Source organism: Lepeophtheirus salmonis, chromosome 13 (assembly GCF_016086655.4).
Source record: "Lepeophtheirus salmonis chromosome 13, UVic_Lsal_1.4, whole genome shotgun sequence".
Classification (NCBI taxonomy): domain Eukaryota; kingdom Metazoa; phylum Arthropoda; class Copepoda; order Siphonostomatoida; family Caligidae; genus Lepeophtheirus; species Lepeophtheirus salmonis.
This window is the reverse complement of record NC_052143.2, coordinates 28,565,466-28,584,973: the sequence shown is the minus strand read 5'-3', so window position 1 is coordinate 28,584,973 and position 19,508 is coordinate 28,565,466. Positions and strand designations below refer to the sequence as shown.

The window sequence follows — 19,508 nt, the reverse complement described above, 5'->3', positions numbered from 1 at the left end:
CAATACCAACATAATTCCTCTGTGTAATCAAAGAACGCATTAAATATAATTAATATTCTTCTCAAACTATAAAATTGGCTGTATAATTTTCATATTTCATTTATCCCTTTCTAAATAATGATCGATTTGAGTATTTCTTTAAACCTCTTGCACAATAGGATCATGGGCGTCCTAAAAATTTAAACGGCTATAATTTTTCTGATAATCATTCAAAAATCTTCTTTTTTAACATAAAATGACCTTTTAAAATGACTGTTCTTTCATTTATTTTATTATCTTATTGACCTTTTTTAAATAAATAAAAATCGACACAAATCTATCCTTTTTCTATTTTTCCTTCATTGGGAGATCATAAACAACTGCCGATGCTAAATCAAATAATATACCAAAATTAAAACCTAGAAAATATAATACAAACAGTACATTAATGGAGGATGATATAATCTAAAAGTTATACAAATTTATATCGATAGTTAAGTGCCAAATTGTCGTAAAGCAAAAATTACAAATATTAGGTTTATTGCCTAAATGTCCTCCTAGAAGTCTAATATTTAATATTCATATATAATCTTCTTAACAAGATTGATCAAAATATATCAGTAACTTTCGCCTCGAGTACTGGTGACCAAAAATGAACATAAGCTTAACTTTTTCGACAGATTTTCTAATTTTCTTTGATATCAAGTTGTATTCCGTACGGGTATTAAGTCTTTTTTTTTTTTTTTTTTTTAATTACAAATAAAGCCATTTGATGAAGTTTCATCAATATTTTTTTTTAGAAACTCGCTTGTTTTACTAAGTAAAAATAACAACTATAAACCACAAGATATTGTTGCCTTCAATTATGATGTAATTTAATCTGTGAAAACGATCTATTAATATTTTTCTATTGCTTCAATACCGTGAGTAACATTTAGAAAAAATTGGTTTTGTACAAACTAATAAGGGCAAAAAGGAAACATAAAAGATGGGAAAAAATCTATTTTCTTAAGGGGATAATAACGAAAGAAATCATAATTCAACAAATATAGAAAAAGATTGTAATTCAAGATTGCTTTTGCACATTTCTCTTATTTTTTATTAAACACGTAGCAAATAAAATCAATCAAAATCCTTAATTGATTTACATATATTTTATATATAATATATGTACGTAATTGTATGTACAGTATGCAATTACAACGTAGATTGTAAATAAATCTAATATCAATGTGTTGCAAAAGTACGTATTATAATAAATCACTTATGACTGTTTCTTATTCAATAATAAAATGAATATTTTATATGATGGGATGATAAATATCCCTCTTTATTCATTATGATTGTTTTATAGCAGTCGTTGATAAATATTAAAATCAAAATCATTAAAGCATATTATTTTCCTTATTGTATATTCCTTTCTGGAAATCTCATTCAATGATTGATTAATTAAATTACGTCGAACCATAATAGAAAAAAACAGATTTGATGAATGACTCAAAGTAGTATCACATGAATATTATAAACAGGGATAATTTTTTTTGTATATATGCTCTAGTTTTGTTCGGCGTACCGGGACTAGCGTTCTACGGGGGAACTGATGCTTTTAAATTTTTCTTTTTTTTTCTTTTATAAGTCGTAACGGGTCAGACAAGTGATGAAAATTCGATTCATTTTTAGGCTTGTCCATTTTTCAATGTGTACAAACTGAAGAATGACTTTTATTATTTAATTCCTAATGAGTTAACTTCCTTATCTACTACATACAAAATATCATTAATATATACGAAACCGGGTTGAACATTTTGCGTAAGCTCGTAAAAGACGAAGAGTAACCATCAATATTTGTTACAGAGTTATAATTCTAAGCCCTTCTTGGACTTAGAGTAGACTTGAGGATCGACATCGGAGTCATTCTTGCCTATGCCCTCTTCTATTCCCATATTTTCTATCGTCATAGCTGATTGTATCTGTTCTTATGAAACGTCATGACAGCTATACTGCACTCCTCAAAAATATTTTTCATCTTCTTATTTTTTTTTCTATTGTGAATGATGGCAGAGTGGAAAGCAAAACAAGAAAAAAAACAAGAACTGTAGGAACTGCCTTCCGAGTTGAGTTGGAGTTGGTTGGCTATACAGAAAGAGGGACATTGACTTCAGTGCTGACTAGCTAATGAAATAAAGGCTTGTGAGAAAGACATCAGGGAGGTAGTGAATGAAGACATTGTCCTTAAGAGCTTTATTAGATTCCTCCAACACCTTATAATAGCATCACAGTTAGGAAAAGGAATTAAAAATGCCGTTAAATCTCGTTTGTTGAATATATGGCCTCCCTCATACCCTGATCTCAAAGTGCTTGACTATTTCTGGTAGAGCGTTTTCGAGAGAGAATCCATCTAATATGGATTATCAAGATTGGGACAAGGTTTCTGAGGGAAGTATCAAGAATGTTATCCAACTTCGTATGAATATGGTTATTACATCAGGGAGATATTATATAAAATAAAAAATAAATTTACATGATTATCAGTAAGTTATTTTTTTTTTAATAAAAAAATCTCAAAAAAGTTCATTTCTTTGAATACATATGGATTTTGTAACAAATGATTATGCACCATATACATCATACGAAAGTTGGCCCGCCAATCACGTAATCCTTCAAATTTATCACCTCTTTCTCTATCCCAAATAAAATTTCCCTATCCCAGAAAAAATATTATTAAATTTTGTATTAATTATAAAAAAAAACTATCAAATTTTGAAGCTAGCCCCTATCCAAAACAAAAGTTATGTGAACTCCCTTCAAGTCAATTGCCCTAAAATACATTTTCGTTGAGTATTTCTAGTCGAAAAGGTACCACGTAAATATTGGTACCTGAACCAGTACAAAACATTTGGGTTAAGATACAACACTAATGCGTTCTATAACTCCATATTTGAGTCAAAATATATATCAATTTATGCAAGTTTTTTAATTAGAACTATGGACGTGAATGTGTAACTTGTTGAAACAACACTTACGATTCATAGTCTAAAACAACTTTCCATTCAAACTCTGTACAAAAAGATAAGAATATAACTATGTCTTCAAAGGGTTTTTACTCCTAAAAAACCTACTTGTAAACATTCATATTCCTGTTTTGTTTTTTGAGAAAAAAAGAACAAAAAGATTTGAAAGATTTCGTGTCTATTTTTTTTACAACTTTATTAATAAACATATTTTGCTTATAGTTCACTTGCTGTATAATGTTTATTGTAAGTTCATAGATTTGGAATTCATATGATTGTAGTTTGAAAAATTATTGCAAAAAGTCAAAAACTAATTTATGCAAAAAGGACTAAAGGCGGGTTAACGCATCTATCGTACTTGTACACGTCTAAGTTTATAAATAGTTAACCCACCTTAAGAAAAACTGAAATCTTACTGAAGTCATCCTCATTATAAAACTTGCTTTGGAGTATGTGAAGATTTTTATATTTGTTTCAAATAATGTTACGCCATTTGGCCGGAAAAGAAAAATATTGTATTTTGAAAATCTTATAGTAATATTTATTGCATTATTAGAAAGAACGGGGTAAGCATAAAAATGATTTTTTTTTCAATGATCCTTTATATATTTGCAATCAAATTTTATACAACAACAAAAAATATTTTTAACTAAACGATGTTATTAACTTCGGAAAATCAGAAATTGTGTCCCAAATGCCGGGTTACACAATCTGAACCAGAATTGATAATAAGCTGTTGTAAATCCTAATTCACTTTAGTTTTTCTAAGTTATACAAAAATTCCTTTATTTGGTCCTAAAACCAACCTATTTTATATAGTTTACTCCAGAAAACGACGCAGCTCAGTATACAACGCGCTCGGGATACCTTAAACTAATCCTTTTAAAAAAATCTATAAAAGGTAATAAACTTAATGTATATAGTCTTCAACAATAATTTTTAGGTCCGATGGAGCAATTGTTATACTATTATGTTTACTTATACTTAATTACTACAACACCATTAAAGAAACATTTAACAAATTCATTTTTAATCACAATCATTTTTAGTTCATTCAGCCTCCGTAATTGAACATACTTTTTATAATTGGGTAAAGAGAACAACCCAAAAATAAAACTTGAACGCATATAATAATTACATCATTTAATTTTTGTATCCTTTATTAACTATTCCATCAATTTTTCTCATGTAAATATTAGTTACAAAAATCAGTATTAAAAATACTCTATACAACAAAATTTTGGGTTTTTAATAAAATAAAATTTGTTATGTGTATAGTAAAAACATTGAATTTTTGTTTTTAACATCAATATTTCCATGAAATGTTTATTAGTTTATGCGAATTTTGGGAATCAAATGAGTATTTATAACTATTTTTTGAGGAAATTACACCTATTATATGAAATAATGGCTGTAATTTTACATTTTTACTCTCTGTAAAAAAAAAATCTCCAAGAAATCCAAAGGAAAAAACAAAGAAACGACTTTTAAGTTAAGCAGTTAATTCAATTGACTAAATTTCGATTAAAAATTCCTAAATATTCGAATAAATCATTAGCCTGGCATTATCAATATATATAAAGAATAGAATATAGTCAGATTATATTTTTTTAGGAGCATCTGGAAAAGTATTGGCAATAAAATCTAGATAATATGAAATATGATGTATTTATATAAATATATACATAATATCCCAGTTCAATAAAGAAGGATTACTGTAAATCATTATTAATAAGTACAAAAATACTTTTTAATATACATTTAATGTCAAAAAAACAACCTATGAAATAATTATTTTTACAACTTAAACAAATGCACATAATTAATTATGATATAATGTGCATAAATATATATATCATTCATAAAATCATATCAGAATGTCAATTATTAATTGTTTGAAAGAAAATTTAAGGAATTATATTTGAGAAAAATGGATCACTAACAATGTATGTGCTCAACAAAAGCAAATCATCAATCATCATAGTTTAAAATCAAAATGTCATTAGTAACGCATCAATACTCCCTTTTATAAACTAAGTCATACATTCTACAATGCATTCAATAAAAATGCGTTGTAAGAGATTCTTTAGAATATATATGTATACAATTCTAGAAAGTACAACACATACTTATAAAATATCTTTGTCAGGACTCTTTATTTTTTCAAAACATTATACATATATATATTTGACTCATCCAATCATCAAAAGAATCAAAATATATGATGAAAAAAAATTGTCTAACAAATATTTTTAATGGTAAGTTATTTCAATTCGAGTAAATCCATTCTTAATTTTCGCTATCTAATACTCAGTGAACCCCGTATGTAAAATTAAAAGAAACCAGACTATTTAAAGAATGTTTGGGAGGAAAAGGAGATAAGTTGTCATGACGTTTTAATAGAACAACTGCGGGCAGCCGTATACAGAAGAAAATAAAGACGAATCCTACTCCGTATAAAGCAAAGAAGTATAGCCTGGAATTACTCTGATGTCGATCTTTTTTCTTTATTCATCCAGAAAAATTGCATCATATGTACAAATATAAATAAGCATTTTAGTTTATAACTATTTTCCTAGAGAAAAAAACCAACAAAATACATCAAAACACTCCAATACACGCGTTTAAAACAATAATAAACCAATAAGCACGGAACACGTTTTTGAAAGTTAAAGAAAAACATAAAATTAACACAAAATGATTTGAATAACGGAAAAAAATAACGAAACTTTGATACTTTGTTGTTTTTCTTCGTAATGTATGCAATTTATTCTTTCTTTTGAAGAGTTCAACATATTAATTCAATTAAAGGGTTGAATTAATAGAGAATGTATAGTTAGTAAATGTTATGGTTCTATCAGCAAATTTAATGAAAAAAAAATAATAATAACTAAATTTTTGAAAAATTGGTCAAGTGGTCATCGTTTCGCCACTAGGTATCAAGGTTTTTTGTAAAACTAAAGATACTCTAAAGAAAGAGGCAACAAACACTTGAAATAAACTAAGAAACATGTTTTTAATCAACTTCAAATCACAAAAAGGGCTTATAAAACTGATATGAATCTAAACTCATTCTAATTTTTTTAAACCATTCAAAATTTTCTTTATTTTGAGCTAAACCCAAAATTATATTCACCTATTTACGTAATTTTAATCAGAAAACCAAATAACAATTGCAAGGGATGTGATTTTGTAGAGTCCGAGGGGAATAAAACTGTATTTTTCTTTACAAAAATTATTAAACCTAGGAGTCGATTCTCTTTTATTACATAATCCCTTTTTGTCTTCTTTGCTGCTTTTGTATTCCATTTTATGAAAAAACAACGACTAAATAACACAACAGCTTAAACAAAAAACGTTTTCAATCCTCTGTTAAAAAAATTATTAGGGGATTGACAATTTCTATTAATACTACATGGCGACCCAAAATATATTATTATATATGTTACTGGCAATGTTGAAAATCAAGCAATTTGCAAAATGCCCCTCAGAGCGGGCAATATATTAATTTTGAACGGTTTTGAAATATATCTAGAGGTAGCTCACCAGCTCCACATTTTTAAAATTTTATGATTTTTTCAAAAAAAAAAAAAAATATTTTGACCTAAGTATCAACTAAAATTTTGATGTTACAACCAACATTATAACACAAGAAATTGAGTCAAAAAACTTACAATCTAAACTATTCTTTAATTTTTTTGCTAACGGTTGGTTCTAATTAGTCAAAACGAGTACAGATTCCCATAACTTGCATTTTTTGCTATACGTATATCTGCCAGCTCGTAAAAGAAATATTATCCATATTTACAATTTGTATTTCCAACATCATTAGCAATGATAAATTTATCACTTGAAGTAAACATATCAGGTTAAATTATACCTTTTCTTTAAAAAAAAACACCTTTATTACCTTAATTCATCCTTTATATCCAAAATCTTTGTAGTAGTTGTAATTAAAAGCTATTATGGGGTAGTTTTAGTTGAAAATTATAATTTTAAAGCAAGATTATTATGGGGTAAGCTTACGAAATATCACCACATAAAGAATTATTTTTTTCTCAATGATGAAACTTTCATATAATTTCTAATTTATTATTAATCTAAATTTTGAATATAACGTAATAAAGTTCTAATCATTTCTATTGCACATCAGGATGATATTGTTTACCCTACAATTAGAAATCCTTTTCAGAATCAGCGGAACCTAATTTTGGTACTGCAGCTAGGTAAGTAGAACAAAAATACAAAATTTTAGCAAATTTGTTTAACTTTTACCTCTAGCATAATTTCAACTTCTATAACCGTATGAAAAAAAAAATTGTTTTACTTTATTTTGAATAGATGTATAAAAATAAAAATTTCTGTGAATGGTAAAATAATTTTTTTTTAATAATTATTTTTTGTGACTCTAGTTTCCTTGATTTTAGAGAGTAATAAGTTATCGTGCATAGATCGTTTATTAAATAAAGATGACATTATTTAACTTCAGTACAGAAAATAAAAATAAGGTCAATCTGTTTTCCTTTTTTTTTCTTACTAATTATCCTATTAAAATAATATTAATATAAATTTATAATGTAAATATTGTATTTATGTTCTAACATACACATATGCAGATACAGTTACAAGTAAATCTGTTAAATTCTACTACTTAGTTCATAAAAATTTATATTGTTTTGAATTAGAAATTGTTTAAATAATTATGTATTTATATTTTAATATATTATATTATAATAAATTTTTCTGTTATTATTTTTATTCAAAACTGAGTTTGAACTACTCAAATTTATTGATATCAAGGACCTCAATTATCCATGTCTGGACGATAGAATAGAAGAGAAAAAAGAAAATATCCTTCAGCTTCGCAAAATGTTGTCCACTGAGACTTTTGTTTGAGGGGACTATAATGAACTGGTAATACTCGTGGATAGGGTAAGGATAAAGTTTTCAGACATTTTATCAGACCCGGTACTTTACACAGAGCAAGGTGGATGTCTAAGCTTCTAACAGCAATAAAGATGGATCTGCTCAGAAAAAAAAATAGTTCGAGAATTACCTTAGGGAACAATATTTGTGATTGATCAGTAACATAAACTAAATCACATTATATGCTTTTTAGTTACGTGTCTTGGTGGTGTACAGCTCCATTTCCTTCAGCAGCACATTTCAATTATTTCTTACTAGTCAATAACTTAATCAGTTATAAAAGGATCGATCAAAATTGTACAAATGCAGCAATCAACGCTATCTCGGCCCATTTGGGGTACTTAACTGAAGAACTAGTACCATTAGCATTGTTTTGTGATCAGATTAGAAACAACATCAAAACAAAAATGTTTTCAAAATTACTGTCTTTAGAACAAAGACTATGCAGAAAAAGGCATGGCTTAAAATATGGAAAACCGACGTTCCCACAGATTCCAAAATATACTGTAGATTACCTGGACTTATTGCGGTTGGTTGGCTAAGATTCATGGTTCTTTTTTTTGTTTTGTTTTTTGACATCATGAGGCTAGACAAAAGCTTCTTGCAGAAACCATTTGAAAAATGTGAATCAAATCTTAACTTTTGCATGCGCAATGAGAAAATTAATCCCTTGTCTGTGGAGATGGAGCAGAAAGAGGTGTGAAGATAGTGCTAGACTTATTGGCCCAAGCTAAAAAAGAAGAAAATTTACAGAACATCCTTCAAGTGGTTGAGAACGATAGATATTCTCTTCCAAATCAAAGAAACAGAAAACAAGTAGTTGGTATTAAAAAATTTGACAAATGATCTATTTATATAATTATAAATTTATATTATCATATGAAGATGATAATTAGTGAGAAAAAAATAACAAAAAAGGAAAAACTTTTTTCTTTTCTCAACTTAAATTTAATAATGTCTTCTTTATTTAATAAACAGTTTATGCACGATAATTTAATACTCTCTACAATGAAGGAAACTAGAGTTACAAAAAATTTATAAAACACATTAATCTTTAACTATTCAAAGAAATACTTTATTTGAATACATATTTTTAAAACAAAGCACAACAACAAAATTTTGATTCATACGTGTTTAGAAATTGCAATTGTGCTAGAGGTAAACGTTAACCAAATTTGCTAAAATTTTGTATTTGTGTTCTACTTACCTAGCCGCAGTCTCAAAATTAGGTTCCATTAATTCTGATAATGTTGGAGCAACTGCATCATTCTATTGCACATTTTTTTTAAATAAAAATTTTAAAAGAGTATTTTTCCTTAAATCAAGGACATAAAAACTTCGAGAGTATTCGACCACTTGGAGGAGTAAGTGGAGCTGCGATTCATCAGATGTTAGTATACCATAATATTATTTAATGAGACACAATCCACGCTCAGCTAGATAATTAACAACTTTTAAATCAATTATAGTATCAAAAGCTTGTCGGTAGTCATATCGATCATTCCATAAGTCAGGATCGTTTCAAGAAATTTATCTTGGGGGTGCAGACATTGAAACAGTTTCTTTGATCTTCCATGTTTTTGTATTTTAATTCATTTGAGAGTAAAGAACGGCCTTTCTTGATTTGCATAACTCAAATTTTGTATGGGCTATATTTTACGTACTTTTGATTCTGAACTTAATGCACTGTCAAATAGAGCCAATCTAAGAAGTTTATTGGACAAGTACCATAAGTGCTTCGTAATCAAATTCCTCACAATCACATTATCTGACAATGTAAATGAAGTTAAAATGACCAATTGACCACTCTATTGGAAATGTTATAGATTGCCCAAGAATTTTGAACATGGTCCGCTCTAACGGGTATTTTGAAGATTGCCTGGGCATTTTGCACATTTCCCGGGAATTTAGCAAAATGAGATGATTAGGACAAAATCGGCGTAGTTTTCAAGAATCTTTAAATTGTCACTGAGGCCAAATTTTTGGACGGATTGACTTGAAAATTGGCTTGAATTGTACATATAAATGTTAAAAAATGTTCATTTGATGTATCTACCTCCAGAATCAATCAGCTTCATTGCCTGAAAGGAGGAACTTCGTTGACGAGTTAGTTCCTTGTCATGTTAGTCATTGTCTCCTTCATGGAGGCAATCATAGAGTCCTTGATAGCATGAAATTTTCGATTCTTTTTAGATTAAACGTAGACCTAAACAAAATAATCCATCAAATGTAAATCCGTATAGTTGAAGGCTAATATTTCCTTCCCAATGAAGTCATAGCAGTGCTCACTATGCCACTTCAGCTACCTGTATGTGACATGACAATTTAGTGAGTTGTTTGTATTGTCTGGATTGGGATGCCATTAACATTTGAGATCTCTCAAATGGAAATCTTCATATTGTTGTTTACAAAAATCATTGTTACGGCGAAAGGTCATTCCTCCTCTGTAAATTCAATCTTCATTATATCTAGAGCAGTTGTCGCCTTGATGACTAAAAATTTGTTGATTCAACAACATTTCTACCCAAAAAAAGAAAAAAGAGAAACAATATGACAGCTGCATAATAACAAAATCGTAGGCATACACAAGCGTCGATTTGATCTAAGCAACATGTATTTGATCACAAATGTGCTATCATATTTATATTTGTATTAAAGAGGCACCTCGAGTGTTATGTTTCCCCTCAAAAAAATGCATTTAAATCTATATTTCCGCTGATTCAGAACATTTGGGTGCATAGTAGAAAATATACATTATTTATTATTCAATGAATCTTTTTTATCCTGAAACAAATATAAGACCTAGGTACTATTACAATACCCTTAAAACATAACTTTTTGACCATATGCAGATTATATGGTCCAGAAAAAATGATATATATATACATCTAATGGGTCTAAAATTATAATTGAACGGTAACAAATATCAGTAAAGGTTCATTATGACGTGAAAAAATTTAGAAAAAAAGCGGACATCAGCGAAAAATAACATACTTTTTCCACCATAAATAAAAACTTTTGTAAAAAAAAGCAATTCAAATATGCTGCATGAGAGACGTCCATTTGTTAAGTAGTACTCAATTTCAATATTTACATAATGTGGAAAAATAAAAATAGGTTTTATATATTATGGACGAAAGTATTTTTCAAAAGCTTTTAAGGAATGAATAATACTTCATTTTATTTCAGATTTTATAAGTAGTAATTCTATTTCTTAATTTAATTTGTAATGATGTTGGAAAACATATTTACAGGGTGAGGACTCAAAAATTAGAATGATCTTCGAGGCAGTCTATCCTCAGTTATAAAAATCGGATAGTTTTGTACATGGCGTCATCCAAAAAACTTACAAAATTTTATGTTTCTTTTGTTTTTGTTCCATAAAAAATTTCCGAGCAACAAGGAATTCTCGCCTTCATTCTCACCCGATATGAGCTCTCTGGTCTTCGCTGTTTAGAGCGTCTTAGAGGGCAAGATGAACAAAATTTATCCCCCGAATGTCTCTGCCCTGAAGGCCGTGATCACGGAGGAGTGAAACAACATGTCCTCGGACTTCATCAAGGCCAGCTGTACTTCTGTACGTCCCCGTACTTTAGCCACCATTCAGAATGGGGGAGGGGGAGACATATTGAATGAAAAGTGTAGTTAAATTACCAACGTTTGCTTCAAAAGTTTGCCATAAAAGTGGCACAAAATGAAAATATGGAGAAGCGAAAACCGTTTTTTAAAATTTCTAATTTTTGAGTCCTCATCATGTATGTACGAATGAAGAGCTATGAAAATGTAAATTTGAGTTTGTAAAATTTCTACCTGAATGTACCATCATTTTTGTATATACGTAAGAAATTTAAGCTCTTACTTTATACTTCAGAATAATAAAAATAAATAATATTGTATCGAATTACTTTACATTAAGAGTAATGTCAAATGATATCACACTGAATTAATAAAGTTTAAAAAATAAATATTTTGTTTTAAATACCATGAACGTATGGTATAAACTATAAAACATACGTACAGCAGTATATTTTATTTTTCTACGCATTTTCAAACAGAAACTTCTTTATTTACTAAAATCAGCCTAAAACCATATTATGTAACGATAAAATTAAGGAACCCATTTCTACAGACATATTTTGTGGAGATATAAAGTTGAAAATTAAATAATCTCTTTGTAAATCTTTTAGTTTAAAATTAATGTTTGCTCACTGAATAGTTTACCATGTGTAAAAAAATACTTTTATAAGTATCATAGTGAAACAAACGGTTTATACAGGTGTGCGCGTCTAAAGCTGAACACTCCTTTAAATTTTACGCCACGCCCATATTCGTGGTTTAATTGAGTTGAAACCGGTTTATACTTCGAGGCAAGGGTCTTGACTAGTTATAAACAAAACTTCAGCAAAGTCTAAATAGCAACGGTGAAACAACAGCCGATAATATGGAGAGACGTAGAGTCGCAATTTTGGAACTTTCCGCGCGGGGAAAAACTCCCACTGAAATTACTAAGGTTCTGAACTGCTGCCTCACCACCGTTTACAGCGTGGTGGCCAAAGGGACACCTGAGGCGACCACAAGATCTAAGTCAAGGCCTCGAAGGTCGGACGAAATGGTTGCTGCCGTGAAAAAGTCTGCCGAGGACAAGAGAGGCAAGGTCACCGTCAGTGGCCTCTCCAGGGAGTTCAACGTCAGCAAAAGGACCAAAGACCGTCTAGTTAAGAAAGATCTTGGCCTTAAGGTCTACAAGAGAATCCCTCGTCAAGCCCCCAAGCCTGTAGACAAGGAAAAACGCCTAAAATTTAAAAGAGTGTTCAGTTTTAGACGCGGACACCTGTATATATATATATATATATATTTCAACTTCAAGTTTGAGGTGTTTATCTACCCCAAAGACTGAAATATGATAATAATACCTGTTCTGCTTCATATTCCTATTTTTCCCACACCTTCTATGTAACTTTTTAATTTACGAATATTTCCTGTACATTTTTTTTTTTTTTTTTAAATGGTACACCATTAGTTTCTGAGTTATTAACAAATTCTGAAATTAATTATCGATATTAATAAAAATTATGTTTTTTTTTTCATTCTTATTAACTTACCTAACTCATTAATGAATATGAGAAAGGGAGATGTCTTATTCTTATAGGTGTATAAAACCTGTCCAGGAAAGCAGGGGTGGCTTTTTTGATTAGTAATATGAAAAGGATTTTTTTATTTTCCAAAGCTGTTGTCATTAGTATTTTTTTTATTCAAGACAAAATAAATCTAAGTAGTACATGTTTTCATGAAAGACGGAGAGTAACAATGAGGGTTTGGTTGTGAGTTATAAGCAGATATGAATATTATATGTCCAATATGGGGTTTCTGCAGTTGGTAATCCTTATAATACAAGAAGCTGTCATCATTATTTTTTCATTTTTGAGGAGAAAATATGTCAAAATTCATGATAATTATAGATTATCAGATATAAATAAGTAACCTGTAACTACGAACTACGTATTGATTATTTTCATAAGTATTAGAGACGTGTAAAGTTACTTTTTTTTTTTTTTTTTTTTTTCATATAAGGCCTTTATTCGTTTAGAGAAGTTACATATCCAAAAACATATATAAATAAACATTTTATTTTATAATTAAATCCCTAAACTAAAGTCAATACAACTAGCACGGTGAGTCAAAAGATAATTAAAATACTCCGTAGTCGTTTATCACATTTCATAAAAATCATTAATAAAATTAGTAAAATGATCTGGTAGAAAACCAATGAATAGAAATTATTAAAATCATACAACTAAAAAAAAGTAGGATGGAGACAAAAAGAACAACATTTAGGCATTAGATGAACAAAACTTTTTAAACTGTCTGTGGATGCGTATTAAACGGCGAAGAAACGTCATATTGTCTTTCGAACCATTTGGGTAGTAGCGTATCAAATCCCCTATGTACTTCCACGTTAGATTAGAAGAATCCGGAATTTTTAAAGGCAAAAATAGAGTATCTTGCAGCAGTCGAAATAAAAATAGGTCTAGATTCTTCATTTTGGATAGGGTCGTCTTCTGTCAGCTTCTCTGCTATCCTACTTCTACAGCTCGAGAGAGCTAACTCTATGGCGCGAGTTTTTGTAGGAGCACTCGAAATATTTGAAGTGAGCCCGAATAAAAGAATAGCAGTCACGAATGTATCACTTATTCCTGCTATGTTAAACAATATGAATTTTTTTAGTACATGTAGTAAAGGGCAGTCCGCAAAAGCATGAATAATTGTATTAAACAATTTTCCACTGTCCTTGCAAGGAACATTGAAGAATATACATCCTGAAGATATTTGAAATTGCGAAGTAAATCGCTTTCCATATTTTACTTTAGAAATTGAACCCATGATTCTCTTCTTCCATGATATGGGTAGGCCAATATTTTTAAGAACTTGTCGCAGATTTTGTCAGCTTCCTCCTTATAATTTAATGCAAAAGACATTCTCAAATGCCATGGAATGGACATCATGTGATTGTCTGCGGCTCCCTTTAGTGGATAAAAAAATTTCCCACAGTTGAACATTGAGTCTTTGCTCAAATCATGAAAGGAAATAATACCCCTCGATAAGACTAACCATTTTAATTGTTTTGGTTCCACGAGGTTTTAAAAATAAAAATTCTTCTTACAGTTCTGTCGCACCACATCAATGGTAGGGGTGGATGAAAATGAGGGTGTTCCTTTCAAAATAATCCTATGTGCTGCCGCTAAAGATGGAGATAATTCCACCAAGTGATCATTTATAAAATCTGTTCCCAGCATAACCCATGTGTACATCGGGTGAGAGGACATAGTGGCTCACCACTCAGTCTCTGGATGTCTTGAAAGGTCGATTATAACTTTTTGATATACTTTGGGCAGTATTCTTGAGAGCAGAGATAATCCTCCACCCACAAGAGATCTAGGTCGTTTGATTGAGGGTAAATAGCTCCTATGAAAAAGCATATTAAGCCAGGACTCTTCTTCTTCAATTGCTCTCTCACCGAGCCAGGGAATAGCTGTTGCCTTATATAGTATATTAGGAATAATTAAGAAATTATATAGGTCAATCCTCTTCTGAAAATTGAAACTTCTCCATTGGTAAATGGAAGAACACACATACTTTTTTAGGAATGTCCAGTTTGAATAAGAGGCACCTTTAGAATTCCCAATATTTGTACTGTGTCCTTCAGTGAACATCCGGCAATTTGAATAGCCTTACATGGGCGCTATTTACCAATAGGAAGAACAACGGTCTTTTTATAGTTGATTTTCAAACCGGACCTCATTTCATACTTTTTGAAGTAGTTCAAAGTTGCTTCTTGATGAAGTTAGAGATAAAGTATTGACTTTATATTTGGTTTTGTAAGTATAATAATTCATTACGTTTCTTGTGTTGTGTTGGTTGGTCCTTTAAATGGTTATTTTTTGGTTCGTCCTTACCTCATTAATTTGGAAAATGTTACCAAAGCCGACAATAAAACTATTACAAGTGTTGCCATAAAAAGTATCAGCAACGTTCTTGGCTCAGACTTCAGAGGTAAAAGACTGAAGGTTTTCATTACCGACGGAGCTTCATATTGTATTAAAGCAGCCGAAAACCTTAAACAACATTTTCCAATGATATTGCATGTCACTTGTCTAGTTCATGGTCTAAACAGATTATTTCGAAAATACAAACTCTCTCATCTCTGAAGTGAAGAAAGTATTTTTTAACTCAGGCGATAGAAAACGTAAATTTACTACTTTATGCCAAGTTCCCCTCCCACCAGCACCTATCCTCACGCTTTAGGGATCTCGGCTTAAAGCAGTGGAATACTATGCCAAGCACTTCAATTCAGTCAAACAGTATATTAATGGTATGGATGAAAATAATGATGCAATAAAAAAATAAAAGATGTTTTGTCAGATTCCTTTTGTCAGAAATAGTGTTTATTCAAAACAATTTGAATCTAATACAAGTAGCCATTAAAGCATTAGAAAAGAGATTGCCGCTACTCAAAAGTGTAACTATCGTTGAAAATCTATGCCAAGATATTATACTTGAAACTTTCAAAAGTAAATGTCTGGAGGTGATAGAGAAAAACAAAGGATACATCGAATTTAGAGAATTGTCACCTGAAACCATCTATCACGAATGCGATTTTTTTAAATACAAAAACACTCCAATTGTTAACTGTGATTATGAGAGAGTTTTCACTGTGATGTCAGACATAGATATACCGAAAAGGTCCTGTTTGATAGAAGGTCATGTCAAGGATATTATGATAGTGAAATGGAACATTGATTTATGAAGATAGGTAAATGTTATCATAAATCCTACAAGTATTATTATTATTATTTACTTAGTTTTTATTTAATTTATTTCTTATATTTTAAAGTAGTTAAATTTCATAATGGAATCGTTGTAAAATGATAGATTAGGTATTTATTATTTAAAATTAAAGTAACAATTTTCAATTATTTATTAATATTATTATATTTAGAAATTATGAAATCATTCAATAATCCTCATAGTTAATACCAATGTTCCATTTAATTATCATATTCTTGACGTAACCCCTCGTCGAATGGGATTTTTTTGCTACATTTATGTACGACAACACGTTGGAAACCCTCTCGGAATGAAATTTAACGATAGAAGTGTTTTTGTATGTTAATAACTCTATATTGATGGTTTATGGTGCCAATTTTCTAAATTTGATGTATCCTTATCATCTACAGACATTAATTTTGAGAGGTTAAAGCGTAATATCTTGGCATATATTTTCTACGATAGTTACACTTGGGAATAGCGATAATATCTCTTTCAAAGCTTTATTGGTTACCGGGATTTGATTTAAATTGTGGATCATTCTTCAATCAAAACATCTTTTGTTTTATAGATTACATCATTGTTTCCATACATAAGAGTCATATACTTTTTCACTGAATTGAAGTGCTTGGCGTAGTAGTCGATTGTTTTAGATCACCTAAATTTAAAAAATATACATTCACTTCATAGATGTTAGTGTTTGTATATTAAAAGAAATCCGGTCAGAGCGTTGCTATTCTGTTCAGCCTATGAGCAAGACAAATGATATGCAACATAATTGGAAAATGTTGTTTAAGGTTTTTGGTTACTTTAATACAATATGAAGCTCCGTTGGTAATGAAAACCTTCCATCTTTCCCCTCTGAAATAAGAGACAAGAACGTGGCTGATACTTTTTACAGCAGCACTTGTAATCATTGGATACCTTCCAAATTAATGAGATAAGGACGCCCCAAAAATTAACCATATAAAAGACCAACCAACACTGCAGTCATAGACCGCTGTTGAGTGTCAGTAGTTTCGACTAATGCAAGAAATATATCTTTCCCCTCAAGTTTTTTTTAAATCTTGGTCAACACTACTTTACTTTGAGACTTAATTGACTTGGTGATGGAAAAGCGAGAGGAAATTACTTTCCCAGTGTAAATTTCTATAAATTTAACCAAATTTGGATGATTAATGATATGGAGTGGAATATTGCAGGAGACAAACATTTTGGTTATATCTTCTGTAAAATTGGATTGTTCATAATTGGAATTAATTATCTGACTTGTATATAGTTTCAAATTCCTTTCGTGAATTTAGGTTTTACTATGTTGTTCTACTTTGAATATCTTCTAGACTATAGTTCCATAATTACAAAGATGGCACGCCAAAAATCTAGAATTCTCGTAGTAACTGCATATACTTTTACATAAATTATCAGCGATCTAATCATATTTATCAATTATTTTACCCTTCAAAAACTATTAAATAATTTTGAAATACAATATGGGTAATTAATTTTACATTTACTTTTATTTTAAACAAATTATACTTTCTTCAATGAACAAATATCTAATATTGGACTTGTAAGTACAATGAAAAGTGCTTTTGAATAAATACAATTGATTTTTTTTTAAATATATATATTAGTGGCATTATATAATAACAATTTTTTTTTTTTAACATGCGTAAAGGAAGATTACAAACCATCAAATTAAAATAAGATCTATTTTCAACTAGTACAGTAAACAATTTCATTTATGTTTATATGAAACTCGAGAAAAAATGCGATATTAATAAAAATTTCAATAACGTTTTTATAATTTTGTTCGTCTCAACGATGACAATGGAAATTATTTATGGTGCACTATGGAATCCGATTCTTGGCATTAACAATTTTTCAATTAAGAAGAACTAAATTATTATCAACGCAAATTATTTAACAAAAACGTGTCAATGACTTAGGATTCGATAGATAAACTGTAGACAGCAGTTTCTTGTACATAAGATCAACTCTCTCCATACCTTTGTTCAGAGCATTACCACTATACATGAATTACTAGGTATATAGATGATTTAAAATTTTATAAGTTAACGAAATATCAGAAGAGCACCTTTTTCTATTAATAATAACGAAGGAAAAATATGTTAACTCTTTAGTAGTCATTCATAAATACATTGAATGATGACATAAATAAATAGTTGTATTTGAATTTTTAAACAAGGAGTGAGCTACAAGTCTTCCATTGAAATATTTTGGATTTAAATAATTAATGTAAATATTTATAAACAATACAAATATAACTGACTATAATTATCCGTATAAATCTTCTAAATTTATTTTATACTAAATTTTATAACAGTATTTTCTATTAAAAAAATAGATGCCATCTATATGAATAGTTATATCTTGTAAAATTGGAAAAGATACTTGTAAAGATGTTAAAGAGCATATAAGAAGCTTCTTTTCATCGATTTTTTTAGCAAAAATGTAGAGTTTTGAAAGTGATAATATATATTTTGTTTTATATAATAATATTAAAAATTAAATTATGAAAAAAACACTTTATTATACAATAACTATCAAACACAACCAACAAGAAATTTTAACAATATATTTCAGTTTTTAAAAATTGTATTATAAAAGTATAAAAATAATCACTACATTATACACAAATTTCCTTATTTGGTTAGGTTTTGCAGTTTAAAATCAAATAATTAGAGACTATTTAGAACAGACTATGTAAATAGTAGGCTTATAATTGAATTAATATAATATTTACGTTTTTAAAATGACAATACACTTCGTTTAATTGGACTCTATCCCGTTGTTCCGATCGTGTATAATAAGTATCCATATTTCTCAGTAGTTGGATCCTGAATTGGCATATAACTTTCTTGAAATATGGATGAAGCAAAGTCATTGTAAGTTTACTAATAAATATATGAAGTTCGAGCAAGCAATTAAATTGACAAGTCACAGTGTCCATAATTTTAGATGAAGATTTCAGAAACACTAAATCTGAAATATAATAATCATCTTAATACAATACCTCAAATTAAGGAGCTCATAAATACCATAATCTGATAACCTTCAACAATGGATTTTTGTTTTTCCAATTCTACACTATTTGAAAAAGTTGAATTGTCAAATTAATTTTATAAGGAGATTATCAACCAAGAAATTTCATAAAATATATTGATATGAGGTCTATGCAAAGTCAATGATGGGATCAACAGTAAAGGAAACGACAATAGGAGTTACCAAATGAACGTTGGGTTT

The 19,508-nt window shown here is 29.4% G+C and overlaps 1 long non-coding RNA gene across 1 annotated transcript in view; it reads right to left on the bottom strand.

Moving 5' to 3' along the window:
- Window positions 1-19,508, bottom strand: part of LOC139906945 (uncharacterized) — a 90,015-nt gene that overhangs the window by 68,903 nt on the left and 1,604 nt on the right. The window lies entirely within an intron of this gene.